Genomic DNA, 8,169 nt, shown 5'->3' with positions numbered 1-8,169 from the left:
TCTAAGGTATCTTAAAAGTATTTTCCCTAACATACAGTGTGTATCTCATGATTATGATTATGCATGCAAAATATATGATGACATTTCACTCAGATGACAGTTTCCAGTATTTCAGTATTTTTCAGTAATCAGGATGCAAGGCAGGGATATTCATCAATATTGCAAGTTAAGTTAAGTTAAGTTAAGTTAAGTTAAGTTAAGTTAAGTTAAGGCTTAGATATTTCATCCAATTAAAAGCACACCTCGTTTGAGCAGGTAAGTCAAACTGTAAGGTAAAAGTTTTTCCATCATTTCCATCTTGCTCAGCATCACAATAAAAGCCTCTGGCCACTGATTAGTGAGTCACTGTATTTCTTTCCTTCTTGTGTTGGATCTTTGTAAAACTGCAGCGCTCAAATCTGCAGCCCACACTGTTTGTGCACTAATGCAACATGTGCCTACATAAAAAAAAACAGAGTTAGTTTTCTTCTCCGATAAAGCCTAAATGACATAAATCAGGGAATCACTGTCAAAATACTCTCACTTTTGACAGCAGTTATAAAAATCTTTGTCTGTCTTATTTATTTATTTCCCTGCATTGAGCAAAGCCACGCTGTTTTTAAGTTGTGCTTCAGAGCAAATAGAGTCATAATGGCCAGGTAGGGAGAAAGCAGCTCTTTTGCACTGGGGGTTACGATTGATGAGGCTCATTGTGGCAGTGCAAGAAGCTAATGAGTCAGAACCACGAGTCAAGCTGTTGGGAAATCACACCGTCCAAAAAAAAAAGTCCAACGTGACATCTTCTGCACCGAACAAATGCAGAGGGAGAGACACACAGACTGCCTGAAAATGAGACACCAGAGAGAAGAGCTTATGCCACTGATTTATTTCAACAGTAATTAATTTCTTCAACATGCATTTCAGCTTAACTGTGCACAAATTACAGTTTGAAAGTGAATGTCAGCACATATACACACAGACAACTGGAATATGAAGCTTTTAAAATAGAACAGTTGCACCAAACACCTGATGGCAAAAGATGCAAATAAAAGCACAAAAAGAGTCAAATGTTTCTCTCTCTTAATTTACTTTAACAGCTAATGCAGAAACAAATCATGTCCTTTTTGATCCTGCACCTTACAAACCAGACTAACTGACCTCTGTTTTCAGTACCGCACTGGAACATTTGAACAGGAAGTTGTTGTGGCCTTACAGGCTAACAAAATGTCCAAAAATGAAGGTATAAACAAATGAATAAATGTTGGTCATTTTTAGTCATTTGAGTTATGCTGTGTTATTTTTGTGAAATGTAATTTAAATCTTAAAGGTGCTATAGGTTTTTGCTATCACTACACAGCCAATATTAGCATGAACAGTTGTTAACTTATCAGTCTAGAAGAAATGTCAATGGCAATGTTAACTCTTCTTGTACTTCTATTTCTATCATATCTTCTCTTCTACTGAGGTTAGCATGCTAACCAGCCAGCGACTCACACCCAGTCTGCCCTAAAGTAGTAGTGCGTCTCAGAGGGTGTATTCTAACCTGTTGTATCATAAACATAATGATGGCTGAAGCTCTTGGCACATGACCATCTCCTCCACCCATGGAAGAAACAGCAAGAAACAACATTCAGCATCGTATCAAAATCACATATGTTCATCTCGTTATTTACAGCTCGCCCTGTCGTCCTGACTCTGCCATCATGGTGCAGAACTGAACCTTAGCCTAGTTAGCCAGCTAGCTACAGCTGATAAAAGCTGCCAGAGACAGAAATGAGAAGTCTGCTTTTGTCTACCTCTGTCTACTATCAAAGACCCATTGTTTCACAAAATCACTTTCAACAGTAAATCTGCCACTGTTATCGCTGTAAACTGTTTACGTGTTGTGGAAGATCAGAAATCCTGACAGGCATAGCCACAGTAACTGAAGAGTGAGTAACTAATTTACACTGTACATTCAGACAGGGTTGGGGCATTAATGATACTGGCTTGGAGAATTGCATGCATGTCCTTTTTGGAAATTTTACTCTGCCCAGCACAGTTTCACCCAACCAGTGAGTTCTGCCTCCAGAGCATCTCTGCCTCTGAGAAATATTTGTCAAACCCAATGCCCAAACTGCTAGTTAATCCATTTCCCTCATGTTAAATTTTGGCTCACGTTCATCGAGGGTGTATCTATCCAGCGAGGCAGCTCTCATGCTACACTCAGCACTTGGAATACCCAGGCAAAAATGAGCAGGAAGACCATCCTTCAGCTGGAAGACAGGGATGATGTTTTGTAGCTGGCCATGACCTCTGACCTCCCTGTATAGGCGGAGGTGGAGCCAAAAGGAGTATCTTCCCTCAGGGTTCAAAAAGCATAAAAAGAAACACCTTCACTGACACACGAGTCTATAAAAATAACATCAAATTCAACACATCTATGTTCAGAAGGAAAAAAATATTGACATAAATCTTTTCCTTCAGGGTTCTAGTTACCACCTTGCAGCCCACATCACTGTTGGCCAGTTCCTACCTTTATTAAGACTCTGTGGAAACAAATGGGAAGAAGTGACAACAACAAATGACAGCCTCGACACAGAGGCTACAGCCAGACTATAACTGAGAAATGAACAGTCCTCCTCTGGAACTCATATTCCAAAATTGTCCACTGCCTGAGACGCTGTACATTTGTGATTTTGAGGCACTGAAGAGTCCTCTAAGAACATGACATCTTCAGAGAAACGTTCACGAAAAAGTGGCTCAATATCTTATGTCTTATGAAGTGCTTTTTCTTCATTACTTTTGCTGTCCACAATCATGGAAAATTAGGTTGTTCATTAGGTTGTTCCATCCAAATGCAAAGGAAGCACTATTCTGAACCATTATCCACTTGACTGGGAGTCATTTATGCTCTGCAGCGCCCTAGTGCCCTCTCGTCTACTTCACTAAGCCTGCCCACCCATTACATACAAGTAGCTGACAACACTTGAGTGCCCTGTGATATACAGATGGCAAATTTCCCTCTCTCTGGACAATTCGAGCTTTGTCACACTGAAGTTTCAGTCTGGGCTATTGAGCAAGTGATAGCCAGAGGTGGGAACCAGCTTCATCTTATTTTCAAGTGCATTGCATCAGTCACCCCAAAACTCCTTCATGAGAGGTAGAAGTTTTTTCAGTTTTCCCCCCTTCTATCTTCAGTCAAATCAATACAGTGGCCATAATAGAGTAAGTGGTGTCCACCAGATTACCCTTATGTCCCAGAACCTTGTTTTGTCTGATGTCCTGTCTTCTAAGTATAGGCACATGCCCTATTTTAAAGGTATAGTTTAGTTGTGGGGGAATTGTGCTATTTTTTCTTACCTGGAGTGAGACTAACTTGTGGATGCCTGTTTTATGTTGCTGTGTGAAGGTACACTATGTTGAACAGTAAGATCAGCTAATGTATACCCTCTCCAATGCAGAAGAGTTCATGTTTTCTTCTTTTTTTCTTAATAGAGTATATCTGCCGTTACAATGACATGATTTCATTATGTAAATATGATGTGTGATGTAATCAGATTTCTTTGTCGATGATGAAACTAATTGCTTTCATGTAAGTTAGTTCAAGTAGCCATCAGTTTCTGCCATACTCTTCATATACTACATAAGCTCCTCCTGATCCCAAACATGCCATACATTTAGTACAAAGCTAGAGTGAGGAAGCAGTTAGCTTAGCTTAGCATAAAGCGGAAACAGCTAGCTTGGCACTCCCCAAAGTTCAAAGATGTGCATTCAGACAGAATACAAGGTGAGTTTTTAGAGGACGTGCAATTGCATACGAACTCAAAGAAAACACGCCTTAGATGCAAATTTGCCTAGGGCAGAGCAACACGATGTATCTGAACCAGCAAAAAATTTGCACTTATTCCACAGCTTTATGAGTCTGCTTCACAGACATGCAAAAAGGAGAGAGAAGAATTTTACAGTGAGTCATGAGTTCACTCAAAGGCTGAGCTGAGCACAACAACACACAAAGACAAACTCCCATATACACAATCTACTCACTGCTAGCTTACAGCTAATGTATGTACAGTGTGTATATTGGCTGTATGGGACAAATGAATTGTCAGATGTGGTTAGTGAGGTTGTGTGTTGGTTGGTGTACAGACACATGGTACAAAACCTGATAACCTCTTGGTGATAATGCCTCCTAAAACAACACATTTTTACAGTTTAGATCAACCAAGATACAAATATTAATTAGCAATGTTTTATTTTTAAGCATTTTTTGCTCTGCTTCCTGTCTTTATGCTAAGCTAGGCTAATTACCTCCTGGCTGTAGCTCTCTAACACAAAAAACATGAGAGTGGTATTGATCTTCTCATTTAACTTATCCATTTAATTGATTTTATTTATTTATTTAGAAATATAATTGCCTTACTGCTCAAAACTTCACACATTTGAATGACAATGAAATAAAACACTGTAAAAATGAGTGTGTTTTAATGTGTAATATTCTATATCAAGTTTTTTTTCTGAAAAAAAACTTTGTAAGATATTGAATTATTTAATCTTAGCATCAAAACAGACACGTGAACATACAGTATAGTCCAGCATGCAGAGGAGCACAGCTGTTGTAGGTGGTGAGAGCTTTTTTTTCTTAAACACAGGCGGAAATGAGGCATTCACACATTTATAGATCATTTCTGGTGATGATTTTGAATCGGTCTGTAGGGGATGTGGCCAGTGGGAGATGCAAGAAGAGGCGTAAATGTTGGTGGGAGAATGTTTGCCCTGCAGCAAATGGCGTGTGAGTGCATGTGTGAGAGTGCATTTCTGTGCACGTGTGCATATGCAAGTATGGTTCTCATGAATAAATTGATGCATTGGAAACATCCTTTACATCAAGTTTTAAGCAATGGCAGCCAGATGTGAGGAGGAAAAGTATATGAAAACATCCTAAACTGGAGTATAACCTATGTATTACAGAAGATAATAGTGAAACAAGTCCACCATTTTTTGACAGGATAATAAAACCAAAATAACTTTATCTCTCAGTATTCTTTTACTTTGATGCTTGCTAAAACTGAATATCTAATTATTGGTTTGAATCCTTCTAATGACATGAAATTCACCAGAAATGAAGAAATGCCTGTTCTCTGGATGGGACACACAGTGTTTTCTGGTGGAAGACATGATAGAAACACAGTCCCAGTTTGCTCCTTCTCCGCTTCCCCGGTCCTCTCCACAGCAGCCCGGGCCCCCCACCAGCAGCAGCAGATGTAGCCACAACACTTTACTGAGCCATTTTGCTGAGCCACGACAATTGCAACAGAAACAGGGTGACACCACATAACCTTGTTATCATTGACACACAACATGCGCTCACATGCACACACAAGGACAAACTTGGCATGTCATTATGGCAACTGTGTCATCACTTTAATCTCCACAGGCAACATGGGATGGAGCTCAGATGCCAGTTGCCAGGTTTGTTTCTTTAGCTTGACAGTGAAACTATAGACCCATCCAAAAGTTATAGAATATAAGCAAATGATAGGAAGAAGTGCAAGTATATATAAATGCTGTCAGTAGTTTTATTAAATATTACATATTACAAATATGGTAATGATAGATCATTATATAATTTACTGTGTCCTTGCAGAGGGTCCCTTTAAAAGAACATTTATACTTTACCAGATCCTGTTATTAGAAACACAAAGCAGACTGTTCCAGCGCCCTCCAGGCATTTTAGCAGCAGTAGCCTGGGGCAGACATATTATCCAGCCGTCAGAGACTTCAGCAGGGGGAAAAAACGAGTACTCCCAACCCAGAAGATTAGGCTAATGAATTCAGTTGCCGTGAAAGGATCCCTCCTCTAATGTGCAAGTTTCAACTACAAGCCAACACCTGTTTTCTATGATGTTTTTCTTTACTAAGGGGATAAGATTATACATTGCTATTGTTACAAACAAATTTACAGATTCGCAATTCTATTCAATTCAATTTTATTTATATAGTGCCATATCACAACAAAAGTCATCTCAAGGCACAAAAATCAACAGAAACCAACATAGTATTAAAAGTGTTGTAATTGTGACAAGGCAACAGATTTCTCTTAGATAGTAATTTCACTTAACACGCCTTATTGTTTTTGCAGGGTGCATCTGTTCCTTAGGTTAAAATAATAATAATAATTAAAAGTACATATGATATTTGTAATAGGGCTGATTACTTGATTATAACCTTACTTAACAGAATGTCATGGAGTTTACACCATTTAATGTAATATCATTATTTAATATTTCTGTTTTTAGTGCCCTTTAAAGCTGCACTAAAAATATTTTTTATATTTAAAATCAATCAAATGACTATGAGTAATGTGAAAGAAGTCACTCTCAGTGAAATCTAACTCAATTCCTGTGAGCTTAGCTGAGCTTTTTAGTGTCTCTCAGCTCACTTTTTTGATTTATGACCAGTTTTATTATATTGGTTTTCTTTCAGTTTCCAGTGTTTTCACTCTGCTATGCTAAATCCACTGCACCAAATAGCAGTTAGCTGGTGAAACCATTGGAGCTAAATAGCTAAACAGGATGTGTAAATTCTCATGTGTAGATTATCATTTAACAAAGTAGTGAACCTCAGTAAAATATTTAACTTTTAAGACTGACGGATAAAATAATCTGTCAATTAGAGATGGTGCTGAGTTATAGCACATAAAGCTAGTGGAACTAGCCTGGAGGTGATGTCAGAGCTTCCGCTCTTATACAGGACACTAATTTGCTTTAATGTTGCTCTAATGTCCCACAAGAATGGCACCGATGTTTCTCCTGGTGAGACCTGATGAGGCAAAAAGCCCCATTTTCATTTTTGTTAAGCATTTATTTGGGACACAAAATCAGAAATATTCCATTATAACGTCAAATAGTCAGAATATTCTCAAGATTTCAAGTTGTTTTAAACATTATTTGATTTCTCATAACATCTGTTTGTCCTGGTTATTTTTACATGATGTGTGTGTGTTCACAAAGTCACTGTTGCCAGCATTATTGACAATAATACTACTTGCTACATGATGCTAAGCCTGGCTTTTAATAGTTCCCCCTCCTCTACACCCTTCCATATAAAGTATGTAATGTTACATTGATTATATTGATTTTGGGAACTGTTGCCATGCTAGGATAACTGCACATGCCTCAAAATAAAAATGAGATTGATCCATTGAAGCCTTTAGTTTCCTGGCCTGATTGCTGGGAAGATCTTGCTTCATTTCACCTCTCTATTGAGGCAAGCACTGTATAAATAGGCACACTGGAAATAGACCTTCACTCTCAGAGGAGCCTCTCAAGAGAGGGCCTGGACCAATGGCCAGATTTCCAACACTGAGATATAGGCCAGAGCATTACAGACATCTGGACTGTAATGATGTTTTGTGGAATCCCTTCACATTTTGAGAAGAAGTAGTTGTAAACAGTCGCCTAGAATCTTTTGAATCGGCATGGCTGCCTGATTTTAGTGTCTCATATTGGAAACTTTGACACACTGAAGTTGTTTCTGAAAGAATTGTTCCTCCTGCAGCCAAAACATTCATTCATTTACTATCCATTTACTCTTCCATGCCTCATTTGCTGTGTGCCATGACGTCTGAGTGTGCGTAAATCTGTTTTGTTGTTCTCCATCCCTGTTCTGAATAATGTTGTCACAGTTATGTTGTACATGAATAGAAATGTTCTCCCCAGAGGCCTCCATGTTCCTTACAAGGCGCTAATGAATGATGATCTCACAATATCTTTTTGTTTCTGTTCTGTCAGATGTCTGATGACTGTGCAGCTCCTGGGTATAACTTGCAAAAAATAAAACTTGTTATGTATTTTGATGGCTTTAACAAACACTTATCACTCCTCTGGACGACTGCAGCCTTGCATTTAAAAGCTGTCTACAATATGACAATGTACAATATGAACTGAAGAAGCCTTTCAGATGAGAGATGAAATCAAGCCCAGTTGTCTTTGTGTAGCACTCAGAAATATTTACAATATAGTCTTTGATTCAGCTAAGTAATGAGAAGTAGCTTCTCATTACTTAGCAAGTAGTTCCTGATTTGTTTCTTACTTACTACAGTGGCAGCACTGAAAAGTGTCACAGCCTGCCACAATAATGCTACAATAATACCTCATCCTTACTGTGATTGCAGTGCTCAGATTCACTTGTTCTCGTTTATGTGTTTTT

The sequence above is a fragment of the Lates calcarifer genome, linkage group LG8 (genome assembly GCF_001640805.2).
Source record: "Lates calcarifer isolate ASB-BC8 linkage group LG8, TLL_Latcal_v3, whole genome shotgun sequence".
Classification (NCBI taxonomy): domain Eukaryota; kingdom Metazoa; phylum Chordata; class Actinopteri; family Centropomidae; genus Lates; species Lates calcarifer.
The sequence above is the reverse complement of the archived record's forward strand: the minus strand, read 5'-3'. Positions refer to the sequence as shown.